The sequence below is a fragment of the Hordeum vulgare genome, chromosome 4H (assembly GCF_904849725.1).
Source record: "Hordeum vulgare subsp. vulgare chromosome 4H, MorexV3_pseudomolecules_assembly, whole genome shotgun sequence".
Lineage (NCBI taxonomy): Eukaryota > Viridiplantae > Streptophyta > Magnoliopsida > Poales > Poaceae > Hordeum > Hordeum vulgare.
In genome coordinates, this window is record NC_058521.1 from 545,209,476 (window position 1) to 545,226,822 (window position 17,347).

A 17,347-nucleotide genomic window follows, 5' to 3' on the forward strand; every position below is an offset into this window, starting at 1 on the left:
AAAAGGCTCCCAGTCATCATCTATCTTCAAAACCTTTTTCTTATGCCATGGGTTTCTCTCTTTCTCTTAAGTCTAGAGCATCTATTTTACTTTCAATGGTAGAAAGTCCATCTATAATAGTGTCATATCCACGACCATAAACAAGGTATTTAGATAGACCGTGTATAATATCAAGAGCTCTAGCCTCTTCACACTCTAAAAAATCTCCTCCAACTATAATATCAAGAGTGTGTTTACACCAAATAAAAAGACCATGATAAAAATTACTAAGCACAATTTTAATAGGTATCCAAGGCACAATTCTTTTATGTGCTTCAGAAATTCTATACCAAGCCTCCTTCATATTTTCTCCATTCCTTTGATGGATATCTAGGACCTCAGATTCCCTCAATGCATCAAACCCTAACATGTTGGGCTAAGCAGAAAGAACAACTAACAGCAAAGTAACTAATTTTTTTGTGGTTTTTGGTATAAGACTCTAAGGCAAAAACTAGAAAGCAAACTAACATGACTAAAAAGCAAAGGTAAAAGATAGCGTGAAACTCCCCCATCTTGAAGACTGGAGTCCCCGGCAACGGCGCCAGAAACTTGCTTGATGACGAGTTGATGGATATACTTCTTGCCCCTAGTTGGTTACCCCAAGTGGAAGGTGGAGATGTAGTGAGCATTAAGTTTCCCTTACACGGAGACTGTAAGGTTTATCGAACCAGGAGGACTCCGAGGATCAATTAGTAGGTGTCCGCTGCTCTGGCGCTAGCAGAAGACGTGGACCTGCGCACACAACAAATAACTTTGCTCCCAACGAGTACAAAGAGGTTGTCAATCTCTCCGGCCTTGTAGTTTGCAGAGTATCAAAACACAAGCGGGAATAGTGACAGTGATTGCAACGGAAAAGTAAATGAAAGTAGTAAACGGTGGAGGTGTAAGCAATGGTGGTGATATGGGCCTGAGTCACATGATGTTCACTAGTGATGTCTCTCTCCCAAAAGACGATAAACAACTATGCTTGGGTAAACAAATTACAACTGGGCAATTGACAGAATTATAAACGCACTGCAATGCTAATTATGCTACTTGAAAGTTAGAGGCTCAATAGTAATGGGCAGTACGCCAAGACAAGTAGACCGTTTATTCATCAGCATCTACTTACTAATTATCCACCTTGAGATATCTATCCAGAACATCTCACTGGTATTAAGTTGCAAGCCCCACCCAAAGTGTAAACTCAAAGCAATAGACAACTGCATTAACAAACTATGTGTAAGGTAAACAATTGTAATGCCCCAGATGTAACCCTTGCCATATTTGGAAACCTTTCCTATTTGGAACCTTGATGTCAATGCTATGGAGTTGTCATTTCATGTGGTCACCTTTGCATCATGCCATTCATTGCATTCATGTCTTCTCCTTTGTGTTGTTGTTATTGTTGGATCCATGATGAGTGCATGTGATATGTGTGTGTGATGATGTGGTGATTGCAAAGCTTGGGTTTCAAACTTTGATAGTTTTTAAGTTAGGTTTCAAACCCCTTCTTCTTTATTTATTTGAGATGATGTTTAACTTGCTCAAAACCTATTTTAAAAATGTTGTTCATTGTAGTTTTATCTGGTGTTTGAGGGGTACTGTTTTGGGGTTTTTAAAACTTAAATGATTGGGAGTTTAAATACAAAAACAACATAGGTTTTCTGTTTTTGCATTTAAATCATTTGCTCTAAAAATCTGGTTTTTATTTTTAGCAAATAGGGCATAATTCCCTTATGCCCTATGTGCCTTAGTTTTATTTTTCCAAACGCTGTGGAGCACTGAGCTTTTGCTTTCTGTTTGGTTTAATTAAAATAGGAAAAACCCTTGTTTTATTTCTTTTCCTGTCATGCGCTAGATAGGAGTGGGCTTCCTTTTCTCTCCCTCGTCCGCCTCCTTCCCCCCCCCCCGAGCCAGGCCCACCCAGCGACCCTCTTCTTCCTCCTCGCTGTCATCACTGTGTACGACACCACCTCCACCACTGATCTTCCTCCCCCTTTGATCTTGTGGTTCCTAGCGCGCCTGCCGAGGTCTTATAAGCAGCCAGGAGCTCCTCCCTCGCAGCCCTAACTCATCTCCTCCTTCATCTCTCTCCCTGGTGCCGTCAGGAGGCGCTCCCGAGCTCCCCTCCGCCATGGAAGTCCCGTGTTGAGGTCGTCGCCGGCGAATCGTCGCCCTCACCTCCTCCCCGACCCTGCCAGGAGCAAGAGGACCTCGGTGGGGATCCATTTTCGCGAAGAACCGGCGCCGATTGCTCCTTCGCCGACGTCCACGATGAACGGCTCCTTACTCTCCTCTCCGGAGAGCTCCTTCGGACCGGCTCGTCGCTCTGCTTCGTCTTCAGCGCACGAGATCCTCTCCTCTCCTCCCTCTAGGTGAGCAGCGCCTCTTCCCCTCTCTTCCTGCCTCTAGCTGCGGCGTAGGGTAGTGCTCGCCGTCGTGGTTGCCTTGTTCGGCTGCAGTAGAAGCAGAGCACGACAGCAGCAGCAGTTGCAGTAGGTAGGTGTCTTCGCGCCGCCGTCGTGGTGCACCTCCTGGTGAGATCGAGACGGGGATGGAACCCCCGTGGTTCCCTCTTCTCCCCCGTAGAGTTTAGCCGTTGTCTGGTCGCCGTAGTGTCGCCGATGAGATTCCCTGTTCTGGGCGCGCTCGCCTGTAGGGAGTGCAAAGGGGGATGCTCAAAAGAGCACCTTCCCCCTCCCTGTCAAGCCTTTGTTCATAGCCCGACTGGTGTGTGTGTGTGGGCTTGGTGCCATAGGTTGTGGGTTCGAATCCCCGACGACCCCCCTTTTGTTGTTTCTTTTATTTCAGTGGAGCATCGACATGTGATAGCTTACCTGTTCTGCTGCTCCTTCTAGAGCAGTAGTCGAGCGCTAGCATAGTGGTGGTGATGTGGTGCTGTAGACCAGGGGGTCTTGGGTTCGAATCCAGCAACCCCCCTTTTTATTTTTGTTCCTTTGTTAGTTTTTTGTCCTATTTCTTTCTTGGGCAGCAAGCATGGTTGTTTTCCTTTTAGCTAGAGTATTAGGAGTATTTATTTACTGCCTAGGACCATGTGTGTGTGTGTGTGTGCAAGTGCTTGTTATGCACTAGTGTGTGTAGGTGGAGTGTGCATGAGTGTGTGTGTGTGCACATGAGTGAGATGTGCACACATGTGCATGTGAGTGTGTGTGTGTGCATGTGGTGGCACATGCATATGTGCAAGAGGGCAGCCCCTCTAGATGCACCTCTTGTAGTGTGTGTGTGTGAGCACATATATTTGTGTGTAGGTGTTCATGCTTGTGTGTGTGTGGGCATGAGTGCACATATGCACTTGTGCATGAGGGCTAACCCCTCATGCTTGTCACTATGGTGTGATGTGGTGGTAGATGGGCTTGTGTGTGTGCATGTGTAGGTGTACGTGTTGCTACATATGCTTTGTTCACATGTGATAATGTCTTATATGATCTATAGGATTATATGTTGTTTTTTGAGCTAGCTTTGTGCCTACATGTTACATGCAAGTACCCTTGTGTTATATATGCTTTTGGGGTAGAATCATCCCAGGAATCGACTGATGCAATCATATTTCACTTTAGAGCAACTTCATAAACTGTCATTTTTCTGTCTTGATGCCATATTTAGAGCTTAGTACCATGTAGTGCTTTGACCCTATGGGGATGAATCCTTGATGTGGCAGTAGTGGGTGAACCCCTCTACAACATGGGGTCTTTGTTTTGTTCATAGGAATTTATATGCACTTGTTGTGCCTTGTCAAAGTTGACACTTGGCTGAAACTGACATCTTTGTGAAAAACTGTGATTTTCACCAAGTCTGAGAATGAGTTGTTATTTTCTTCCCTTATTGTTTTGGTTGCAAAAGCTCATGTGTTGGGAATCAACCCATGCAACAAACTAAGGTTTGTGAGATTTTGTGTTTGTTTAGCTCCCTGTTAAATTTCATGCTTATTCACTTCCTGTAGATATCATTTTGGAGGCTGCCAAAATGCTTCAGAGCATAAGCACCTGGTGAAAATCTGAGATTTTCACTAAGTCCGAGAATCTGTTATTTTTGTCCAAGTCTGTGTCCATAGATCTTCTCATGTGTGATGCCTTTGCAGTAACTTCTTGCTCAGGATTGTAGAGCTTTTCAATGGATTTTGTCTCATATCTTGTGTGGATCTTTTGGGTGGGTGTAGGTACTTTGAATGTTGTAGACAAACTGCTATGATGCTGTTAAAAACAGATTGCATGTTTTAGTTGTTTTGAAGCTTGTGTGGGCATTGTTGATGGTGTGGTGTGTTTCCATGCACCACCCCACTTGTATTTGATTGTTTGATCATGTGGCAACCTGGTAACACCAGAGGAGTGCCATTGGAGTGTGCTTGTGGTTGATTTGAACCGTAGGACTCCATATCTTGTTTTGTAGTTTCCGGTTGATCCGTAGCTCCGTTCTCTACGTTCTTTATATGTTTTTGCTTCGTTTTCTCGTGTTGCACATGCTCATGCCATATTCATGCATGTCATGATCACTTAAGATGAGGTTCTGTCCAGAACTCTATTGACTCATCTCATGCATATGAAAGTGACTAGAATAGTGATGCATGCTTCCTTCTTCACTCATGCATCATATTGTTTGTTGCATCAAGTTGTGTTCGTGTTCATTATCTGTTATTTTTATCTTGGGTAGCATCGGGATCAGAGAGCGAGTACGTGGATTCTGGAGAGTACGTGCAGGAAGATCACGAGCAGTTCCAAGCTGAAGACATCACAGGCAAGATGATCGTGACCTTGATACCGTATCTAGCTTTGTTATGCTTAGAATCACGTTTCCTTCGATATATGCCTGCTGCCTACTGATACTCTCAAACGTATCTATAATTTTTGATGGTTTCACGCTGTTATCTTGTCTTCTTTGGTTGTTTTATGTACCTTTTATATCTTTTTTGGGACTAACTTATTAATTCAGTGCCAAGTGCCAGTTCCTGTTTTTTCCGTGTTTTTGACTCTTTTCAGATCTGATTTTGGAACGGAGTCCAAACGGAAGAAAAAACCCGAAATGATTTTTTCCCGAATGGAAGAAGATCAGGGGGCCTTTGGGCCAAGCTAGGTGGGCTCCAGGGAGCCCACAAGCCCCCACTCCACCACCAGGGGGGAGGCGGTGGTGGGTAGGCTTGTGGCCTCCCTAGCCGCCCCTCACCTAGATCTTTGGCCTATAAATTCCCAAATATTCCACAAAAAACCAGGGGAGCCTCGAAAATACTTTTCCGCCGCCGCAAGCTTCCATTTCCGCGAGATCTCATGTAGAGACCCTTCCCGGCACCCTGCCGGAGGGGACTTTGGAGTTGGAGGGCTTCTTCATCATCATCATCGCCCCTCCAATGACTCGTGAGTAGTTCACTTCAGACCTACGGGTCCGTAGTTAGTAGCTAGATGGCTTCTTCTCTCTCTTGGATCTTCAATACAAAGTTCTCCATGATCTTCATGGAGATCTATCCGATGTAATCTTCTTTGGCGGTGTGTTTGTCGAGATCCGATGAATTGTGGATTTGTGATCAGATTATATATGATATATATTTGAGTCTTTGCTGATTTCTTATATGCATGATTTGATATCCTTGTAAGTCTCTCCGAGTCTTGGGTTTTGTTTGGCCAACTAGATCTATGATTCTTGCAATGGGAGAAGTGCTTGGTTTTGGGTTCTGCCATGTGGTGACCTTTCCCAGTGACAATAGGGGCAGCAAGGCACACATCAAGTAGTTGCCATCATGGGTAAAAAGATGGGGTTTTTATCATTGGTTTCAGATTATCCCTCTACATCATGTCATCTTGCTTAAGGCGTTACTCTGTTCTTATGGACTTAATACATTAGATGCATGTTGTATAGCGGTCGACGTGTGGAGTAATACTAGTAGATGCAGACAGTATCGGTCTACTTGTTTTGGACGTGATGCCTATAGAAATAATCATTGCATAGATATCGTCATGACTTTGCGCGGTTCTATCAATTGCTCGACAGTAATTTGTTCACCCACCGTCTACTTGCTTTCATGAGAGAAGCCACAAGTAAACACTACGGCCCCCGGGTCTATTCACATCCATCGTTTACATCTCCACTTTTACTTTGCTTTGTTACTTTGTTGCTTTCAGTTCTCACTTGGCAAACAATCTATAAGGGATTGACAACCCCTTCATAGTGTTGGGAGCAAGTTTTTTGTGTTTGTGGAGGATCTTGAGATACTCCTCCACTGGATTAATACCTTGGTTCTCAAACTGAGGGAAATACTTACCACCGCTACGCTACATCACCCTTTCCGCTTCGAGGGAACACCAATGCAAGGCTCCAAGGCCGCGGGGGAAATCCTTTGCATACTTGCCTAGGAAGTCCCTTAAGGCGTAGCCGTAGCAGAAATATCAAGCCAAGTATTCTCCCGTCGACGTGCCTATTTCTAGCGCCGTTGGAAGGTCTTTTGTTGCAGTAGCACCTACCACTTTAAATAATGCCTCTTGTTAATGCCATGAAACCCAAACACCTCCCTCTCCTAGCAAAAGTTGTTTGGCTAAGTAGGCTTGCTCAGCTTCTAATGAATAGCTTTGCTAGTTGCAGGTGCCAGCTGTCTCATGTGTAAACATGAGTATTTTGATATCATTATGTTTAACTGTTATTTGATTAATGCACCTATATACTTGGTAAATGACAGAAGGCCTAGCCTTCTACCGGGTGATTTGTTCCGTTATTTCCGCCTTAGTTTCGGTTACCGGTGTTTGATTCCATAATTGATCGCTCCTAACACGTTCGGGGTTGTTATCGGGGCCCCCTTGATAAATCGCGTAGTGTTAAGGCTTGTCCGACAGGACCCAACATTGGTTTAAATTTGCTAATCACCTCATAATAATTTGCATAGGGAATAGCTACCCCGAGGATTTAATCAACAAACCGGGCCAGTGCTCCTCATGAGTGTTGGTCCAACCCAGAGCAGCTTATTACGCTCCCCGGGGCAACTCAGTGTTTTTGCGTGGTAACCATCGCTCATCCGTCGTGTCCTGAGACTGAGATACGCGGCTCTTATCAGGGTCGTCGACATGATGGGAGGTCCTGCTAGATTTGTCTTACCTTAGCGATATATCTTGCGTATAGGAATCCCGGTGAAACTTTGGGTCTCCTCAAAGTTGAGGTTTTCCTCTAAGGAATCCGACGAGATCACGAGATTTGTGATAGAGCATTACTTTGCGGCTCGTGGAAGTTTGTGATGGAATAGTTGGAGCACCCCTGCAGGGTTAATTCTTTCGAAAAGTCGTGCCGCGGTTATGTGGTAAACATGGATAATTTGTTAACATCCGGTTCTAGACAACTTAAAATAACTCTAATAAAACTGCCAACTGCGTGCGTAACCGTGACTGTCTCCTTCGAAGACCTCTCTTCGACCGGGAACACGGTGGGGTTATGTGGTTATGTTTGACGTAAGTAGGTCTTCATGATCACTTAGTGATCATCTAGTCTTCGACCGCTCGCGTAGACCACCATTTTAATTACTCTGCTCTTCGTAAGTTAGCCACCATATATGCCTAGGTTGCTGCAAACCTATACAGTAAACCTTCCTCACCTAATAACTTGACTAGATTCGATACCAAGGTCATCCGATTGTTGAGTCCCCGTGGCTCACAGTTTATTACAACACCCCAACAGGTACAGGTTTGCCCGACGCAGGAGATCCTGATGGCACCCAGTTGAAGTGGTAGTACGATGAGGAGTCTGACCGACTGTACGTGAACTATCCGAAGGATTGAGGCCGTGGTCGTGATCGTGGGCCAGCATGCGGGATGTCATAGTTCTTTTACTTGTTTCATGTTGTCCGTAGCGGGACTAAACTTTGCTCTGAATAATTGTGTGGCTGTAAACCTTATGTTATACTATGTCAGATGGCAAGTGTATTCCCTACTTGTCCTTCTTCAGTTATGTAATGTTATGATTATCTCACTTGCAAAACGTTTAGATGCGCCTCTTTCCCTTTTTGGGCATCGCCCCCAAAATAGGAAAGGGCCACATCTTAGTCGTTACAACAATCCTTGCAAACGTGGTCACAAGCATCGTTGTTTTCTCCCTGGTGGCAACAACACACCCCCTAGTCTCATGTTTCTGTCACTCAAGCTAGATATCAAGGGCCATGAACCCACAATCATGCACAACGCTCCCTCTTGGAGTTACATCTACTACTCGGCCAAAGCAATAAAGAGCAACGGAGAACATGCATGAATCACTAAAGAACATACTATAAAAGGATAATCAAATATATAACTCATAACAATCTGAACATAATCTCATAATCCATCGGATCCCAGCAAACCGAGCATAGCAATAGCAGGAAAATTACATAGATGACTTGATCATGTAGGGCAGCTCACAAGGGCTAATCATGGAAGCACAAGATTGGAGAGAAGACATCACATATCTACTGCTCATGGACTCATGGTCCAAGGAGGACTACTCACGGCACGTCCGGTGAGCGTACATGGCGGTGGAGAAGCTCCCAGAGGTCAATCCTCCCTCCGGCAGGGTGCCAGGAAGAGGTCTCCTAACTCTCCCGATCTCGGAAGCGCTGTGCTAGTGCAACAAAAGACCTTCCAACGGCGCCAGAAATAGGAGTGTTGACTTGTCTTGATACTCCTCAACAACGGCGCCAGGGAGGCCACAAGCCTGCCCACCGCCACCCCCTGGTGGCGGATGGGGGGCTTGTGGGCTCCGTGTAGCCCTCCTGGCTTGGCCCACAAGCCCCCTAATCTTCCGTTCGGGAAAAATTTAATTCGTGGATTTTATTCCGTTTGGACTCCATTCCAAAATCAGATCTGAAAAGAGCCAAAAACACAGAAAAATCAGGAACTCGCACTTGGCACTGAACTATTAAGTTAGTCCCAAAAAAGATATAAAAGGTACATAAAACATCCAAAGATGACAAGATAACAGCATCAAACCATCAAAAATTATAGATACATTTGAGACGTATCAAGCATCCCCAAGCTTAACTCCTGCTCATCCTTGAATAGGGCAGTGATAAAGAATGAATTTTTGATGCTTTCATGCTACCTAGCATAGATGTCCTTTGTAACTCCTCTTATGTGACGTGAATGTTCAGATCCATTAGATTCAAAACAATAGTTTGCTATTGATGTGGAAACAATAATAATTCAAGCAAACTAGCAAGGTAATCATGAACCTTCAAAATAACAAGGCCAAAAGAAAGTTATCCCTACAAAAGCATATAGTCTCGCTATGCTCTATCATCATTGCACAACGAATTTAAATCATGCACAACCCCGGTATTGGCCAAGTAATTGTTTCACACCTTTACTTTCTCAAACCTTTTCAAATCTCACGCAATACATGAGCGTCAGCCATGGTTTTAGCACTATAAGTGGTGTGGAGTGTGGTGGAGGTTGCAAGACAAAAAAAACAAGGAGAAGATGGTCACATTAACTAGGCATATCAATGAGCTGTGGAGATGCTCATCAATAGATATCAATGTGAATGAGTAGGGATTGCCATACAAATGATGCACTAGAGCTAAGAGTATGTGAAAGCTCTTAAAGAAAACTAGTGGGTGTGCATCCAACTTGCTTGCTCACGAAGACCTAAGGCAATTTTGAGGAAGCCTATCATTGGAATATACAAGCCAAGTTATATAATGAGAATTTCCCACTAGCTATATGGTGGTGACAAAACGAGAGACTCTCAATCATGAAGATCATGGTGCTTAATATGCACAAGTGTGGAAAGGTGGTAGCATTGTCCCTTCTCTCTTTTTCTCTCATATTTTTTTGTGGGCTCTTTGGCCTCTTTTTTTTTGTGGGCATATTTGGCTTCTTTTATTTCCTCACATGGGACAATGCTCCATCAGTGATGATCGTCACACTTTCAACTTAAAACTTAGAGCAACAATGACTCTATATGGAATGCCTTCGGTAGTGTACCGTGACAATGATCTAGCATGGCATAGACATTAATGAAAACACCATGCTAGCTATCTTACGATCATGCAATGGCAATGTAGATGTGGTGGCACATGTCATGGTGGTAGTTGCATGGCAATATATCTCGGAATGACTTTGAAAAAGCAATAGTAGGTCGGTATGGTGGTTGTTTTGAGGGAGGCTAATGGTGGGTTTTGTGCACCGGCGAAAGTTGCACGACACTAAGAGGATAGTGATGGTGGAAGGTGAAAGTGCATCTAAACCATGGACTCTACATTAGTCGTGAAGAACTCATATACTTGTTGCAAAAGTTTTATTAGTAATCGAAACAAAGCATTCAACGCATACTCCTAGGGGAATGGTTGGTAGGTATAAACCATCGCGCGATCCCGACCGCCACGCAAAAGATGACAATCAATAGACTAATCATGCTCAGATTTCATCACATAGAGGTTCACCATACGTGCATGCTACGGGAATCACTAACTTCAACACAAGTATTTCTAGATCCACAACACCTTACTAGCATGACTTCAATATTACCAAGACCACAACTCAAAACTAATTGAGATGAATCAAACTTCTCTAACTATTCAATGCACATGAAGGTGGAAGTTTTCGTATCCCTTTGGATAACTACCCCTTTTGAGACTACTTTAAAAGCATAGATCAACTATCAAGCCACGCACCGCTGTGCTCTAAAATATATAAGTGAAGCACATAGAGCAAAAGTATCTAGCTCAAAAGATATAAGTGAAGCACATGTGACCTAAATTGTCTACCAAAAGATATAAGTGAAGCTCAACAAAATCACGGTGAGTGCATGTCTCTCTCTCTCTCTAGGTGTGCAGCAAGGATGATTGTGACACAACAAAAATAAAAGACTCCTACGATACAAGACGCTCCAAGCAAAAACACATAACATGTGGTGAATAAAAATATAGCCCCAAGTAACGTTACCGATGGATTGAAGACGAGAGAGGGGATGCCTTCCCGAGGCATCCCAAGCTTAGGATTTTACGACATCCTTGAATCTCTTGGGGTGCCTTGGGCATCCCCAAGCTTGAGCTATTGCCACTCTTTATCTCTTTGTCCATAAGAACTTCACCCAAAACTTGAAAACTTCACAACACGAAACTTAAACAGAAACTCGTGATAACATTAGTATGAGAAAGCAAACCACCTCCTTCTTAGGTACTGTAGCAAACTTAAATTCTACTTATGCTGATGTTGGGTTACTGTATCTTCAATCTTCCATTGCTAATACCCCCCAATACTATCCATAGTTTCATCAAAATAAGCAACCAACACAACAAAAAACAGAATCTGTTAACAGCAGACTAGTCTGTGGCAATCTGTATATTTCGTATATTTCTGGTACTTCAAAAATTCTGAAACATTACGACAATCTGACGAATTTGTGTAGCAATTAGCAGAAAAAAGAATCAACTCAAAATCTCTTACAGACAAAAAATGAAAATTCTTTTCGTGAGCAGAAAGTTTCTGTCTTTTCCAGCATGACCAAACGATCATCCCCAAGACTAATCATAACGGTTTTGCTTGGCACAAACGCAAAAAGAACACAAAAAACACAATGATAACAGAATTATGAAAGTGTGGAAAATACAAAACATAAATAAAAAGGATAGATTCGTTGGGTTGCCTCCCAACAAGCGCTTTTGTTTAACGCCCTTAGCTAGGCATTCAATGATGCTGTCACAAAAGACAAAATTGAAGCACAACGAGAGCATCATAAAGCATGTGGAAATCACATCTAAGTCTAACATACTTCCGATGCATAGGCATTTTATAGAAGAACAAATTGGCAAGACAACCAATAGTTACCATATGCAAGGAAGAAGAAAGAGACAATAGCAATCTCAACATAACGAGAGGTGATATGGTAACATGAAGGTTTCTACCACAATATTTTCCTCTCTCATAGCAATTACATGTGGGATCATATTCAAATTCAACAATATAGCTATCCTATAGGATATTCTTTTCATGATCCACATGCATGCAAAGTTGACGCTCTTAAAAAATAGTGGGATTATCATCAAATAAAGTCATGACTTCTCCAATCCCACTTTCAATATTGTTGCAAATATCATATTCATCATGAGATTTGAACAAATTTTCAAGATCATAAGAAAGATCATCACCCCAATCATGATTATTGCAACAAGTAGTGGACATAGCAAAACTAGCATCCCCAAGCTTAGGGTTTTGCATAATTTTAGAATGATTATCACTAATAGAATTTATAGTGAAACCATTGCAATCATGCTTTTCATCCAAGGAGACCTCGTGAATCACTTCATAAATTTCTTCCTCACAATTTTGAGATTCACGCACCTCAAGCAAAACTCCATAAAGATAGTAAAGTGCACTCAACTCACTAGCAATTCGTTCCACATAAGTGGGTCTCTTAAAGAGATTAGCTAGTGGATGAGGATCCATATCAATAGATTTTCAGCAAGCGAAGATGGAAGCATATTGAAGGCACATAGCACTCAAGCAAAGGAAAGACAAGCGAGAGAAAAGGGCGAACGAAAAAGGCAAACGAAAAAGGCAAACGAAAAAGGCAAAGGAGAAAGGCAAAAGAAAACGGCAAATGTGAAGTGGGGGAGAGGAAAACGAGAGGCAACTCGCAAAAAAGTAAATGCAAGAGATGAGTTTGTGAGACCTACTTGGATAGATCTCTCCTTCCCCGGAAATGGCGCCAGAAATACTTCTGCTACTACAACAAAAGACCTTCCAACGGTGCCAGAAATAGGAGTGTTGACTTGTCTTGATACTCCTCAGCAACGACACCAGGAATCCTTCTGCTACGGCTATGCCTTAAGGGACTTCCTAGGCAAATATGCAAAGGATTTTCCCCATGGCCTTAGAGCCTTGCGTTGGTGTACCCTCGAAGCGGAAAGGGTGATGTAGCGCAACGGTGGTAAGTTTTTCCCTCAGTTTGAGAACCAAGGTATCGATCCAGTGAAGGACTATCACAAGTGCCTGCACAAACACAAAAAGCTTGCTCCCAACACTATGAAGGGGTTGTCAATCCCTTATAGATTGGTCGCCAAGTGAGAACTGAAAGCAACAAAGTAACAAAGCAAAGTAAAAGCGAAAGTGGAAACGATAGGTGTGAATAGACCCGGGGGCCGTAGTGTTTACTAGTGGCTTCTCTCATGAAAGCAAGTAGACGGTGGGTGAACAAATTACTGTCAAGCAATTGATAGAACCGCGCAAAGTCGTGACATCATCTATGGCAATGATTATATCTATAGGCATCACGTCCAAAACAAGTAGACCGATACTTTCTGCATCTACTACTATTACTCCACACGTCGACCGCTATCCAGCATGCATCTAGTGTATTAAGTCCGAAAGAACAGAGTAACGCCTTAAGCAAGATGACATGATGTAGATGTACAATCTCATATCTACGACAAAGCCCACATTGTTACCCTTGATGGCAACTACATGATATGTGCCTTGTTGCCCCTACTGTCACTGGGAAAGGTCACCACACGGTAAGAACCCAAAACCAAGCACTTCTCCCATTGCAAGAATCATAGATCTAGTTGGCCAAACAAAACCCAAGACTCAGGGAGACTTACAAGGATATCAAATCATGCAAATAAGAAATCAGAAAAGACTCAAATATATATCATAGATAATCTGATCACAAATCCACAATTCATCGGATCTCGACAAACACACCGCCAAAGAGGATTACATCGGATAGATCTCCATGAAGATCATGGAGAACTTTGTATTGAAGATCCAAGAGAGAGAAGAAGCCATCTAGCTACTAACTACGGACCCGTAGGTCTGAAGTGAACTACTCACGAGTCATTGGAGGGGCGATGATGTTGATGTAGAAGCCCTCCATCTCCAAAGTCCCCACCGGCAGGGCACCGGGAAGGGTCTCCAGATGAGATCTCGCGGAAACGGAAGCTTGCGGCGACGGAAAAGTATTTTCATGGATCCCCTGATTTTTTGCTGTATTTTAGGGAATATATAGGCGAAGGATCTAGGTCAGGGGGGCGCCAGGGATGCCACAAGCCTGCCCACCGCCGCCCCCTGTTGGCGGATGAGGGGCCCAGGTTGTAGGCGGGGCGGGATGTAGCTGCCCGCCGAACAACGAAGCGGGAGGCTGCGTTTTTAGCGGCCACCGCAGGCAGCTCGCGTCATGCCGCTTCACTTTTGGCGGACAATGCGGCAGCCCGCATGAACCGGCCATCGACCCACATGCGCATAGCAGAGCATGATCCCCACATGCATGCATGGGTGCAGTCGCACGACAGCATTGTACTGCTGGTGCTGCCGAGTGTTGTGTTGTGACATCCATCATGCCGATTCCTGCTCATCGGTCGCCATGGTCACCATGGCCTACTCTTTCAGTCTGGTGCATATTAACTGCTTGTCAACCATCCACTAATGCATCCTCAAACTTCACTGACACCGGCGAAGACTCACTAGCATAACTAGCATAACAAACAACGTTCCCTAATCAACATCCTGCATCCAGCTGCTAACTCACTATGTTGAAATGCGGTTTGTAATGGCGGCAGTGCTAAGATGATCGAAGATCCCATCGATAGAACGAAGTAGTTAAAAGTTTAGGAGTCACGACGCGTACGCACCTGATCTGCCTGAGCTAGTCGAAGAAGCGGAGGTCGTAGACGTCGCTGGGGCCGGCGAAGAGGACGACGCCGGCGAGGCGGTGCTCCTCCACGTGCTCCAGCGCCAGGTTCCGCTGGTGGTGCCGCTCGGCCTGCGCCTCGCCATCGGTGAAGTTCTTCCCGTATGTCAGGTGCCGGTACGCCACCCCGGCACTGCACAGCAGCCGCGCGGTAGGCAGGGCCTCTGCCGCCGGCTCCACGACCAGCCACAACACGGGCGGGGCCACGAGCCTGAGCGCGTGCGCAGCGCGCGTGAGCCCTGCGGCCCACCGCTCTGGGTCGGACCGCTCGGTGGCCATGACCACCAGCAGCAGTTGCAGCTGCCGCAGTGGCTCCAGCGCCGGCGGCGAGGGGAGGACGTCGTCAACTCCGTCGGCGAGGGAATAGAGGTAATTAATCCCGTATCCAATCCACGTGAATAGTGACCGGAGTTAGGGACCTGGACTGGGATTGGCATAGCTCTGATCCTTCCTACGATGACATATGCGGGATATACGGGACACCTGGCGGACGAAGCGGTCATTGCCGTCTAATCCCGCTTGTACTGATGCGGCCAGGTGAGTGATGCGTGCTAGGCTTTTTTTGCGGGACGGCGTTGCGGCTTAGCGGGCAGTCCCGCTCGCCCTGCAGCCCTACTTGTGGGCTCCCTATAGCCCTCCTGGGTTGGCCCACAAGCCCCCTGATCTTCTTCCGTTCGGGAAAAATTTAATTCGGGGATTTTATTCCGTTTGGACTCCGTTCCAAAATCGGATCTGAAAAGAGCCACAAACACAGAAAAACAGGAATTGGCACTTGGCACTGAATTAATAAGTTAGTCCCAAAAAAGATATAAAAGGTACATAAAACATCCAAAGATGACAAGATAACAGCATGAAACCATCAAAAATTATAGATACGTTTGAGACGTATCACGCTGAAGGGGCGGAACGATGGAGAAATTCGCGATTCTGGATATGCTCGAAGGGTTTCCGATCGGAGGGGTAAATATATGCCAAATGAGGGCGTCAGAGGAGGTGGGGCCCACCTAGGCGGCTGCTACGGCAACGAAAGTCCTTCCCCGGCAACGCCAGGAATTCTTCTTGCTACTTCTCTTGCTTGCTTCGGTTTTTCTTTTGAAGAGGAAAGGGTGATGCAACACATAAGCAGTAAATATTTCCCTCAGTTTGAGAACCAAGGTATCAATCCAGTAGGAGAATCTCGTCAAGTCCAGAGTACCTGCGCAAACACAAAAGAGCTTGCACCCAATGCTATAAAGGGGTTGTCCATCCCTTCAAGATTGATTGCAAAGTGAGATCTGAAGGCGGAAAGTGCAACGAAGAAAAAGTGTAAGGCTGAAAATATGGTGTGGAGTACACCCGGGGGCCGTAGTGTTCACTAGAGGCTTCTCTCAAAATAGCAAATATCACGGTGGGTGAACAAATTACTGTCGGTCAATTGATAGAACCGCGCAAAGTCATGACGATATCTAAGGCAATGATCATACATATAGGCATCACGTCCGAGACAAGTAGACCGATACTTTCTGCATCTACTACTATTACTCCACACATCGACCGCTATCCAGCATGCATCTAGTGTATTAAGTTCATGACGAACAGAGTAACGCCTTAAGCAAGATGACATGATGTAGAGGGATAAACTCAAACCAATGATGAAAACCCCATCTTTTTACCCTTGATGGCAACAACATGATGCATGCCTCACTACCCCTTCTGTCACTGGGTGAGGTCACCGCATGTTATGAACCCAAAACCAAGCACTTCTCCCATTGCAAGAATCATAGATCTAGTTGGCCAAACAAAACCCACAACTCGAAGAGAATTACAAGGATATGAAATCATGCATAAGAGAGATCAGAAGAACCTCAAATAAGATTCATAGATAATTTGATCATAAATCCACAATTCATCGGATCTCGACAAACACACCGTAAAAGAAGATTACATCGGATAGATCTCCATGAAGATCATGGAGAACTTTGTATTGAAGATCCAAGAGAGAGAAGAAGCCATCTAGTTACTAGCTATGGACCCGCAGGTCTATGGTGAACTACTCGCGCATCATCGGAGAGGTCATGGTGTTGATGAATAAGCCCTCCGTATCCGAATCCCCCCTCCGGCAGGGCACCAGAACGTGCCCCAGATGGGATCTTGCGGAGACAGAAGTTTGCGGCGGCTGAAAAGTACTTTCGATGATCTCTTGATTTATATGGAATTTTAGAGAATATATAGGCGCAAAACCTAGGGCAAAGGAGGCTCAGGGAGCCCACAAGCCAGGGGAGCGTGGCCCCCCTGGCTGCGCCATGAGGGCTTGTGGGGTCCCTGGTGGCCCCTGCCCTGATTCTCCGGCTTCTCGATATTTTTCTGTTCTGGAAAAAATCTTTTTGGCAGTTTCATTCCATTTGGACTCCGTTCAAAATCCTCCTCTGAAAGGGGTCAAAACATGGAAAACAGGAACTGGCACTTGGCACTAAGTTAATAAGTTAGTCCCAAAAAATATATAAAAGGCATGCAAAACATCCAGAGTTTGACAAGATAATAGCATGGAACCATAAAAAATTATAGATACGTTGGAGACGTATCAGCGGTCTGTGGGCGTGGCTAGGGGCCAGGCCACGCAGGGTGGCCGCCTGGGCAGCCCCTGGCTCCCCTCTGGCCCATCTTTGGTGATCTTGAAGTTTCCGTCACGCTGATTTTT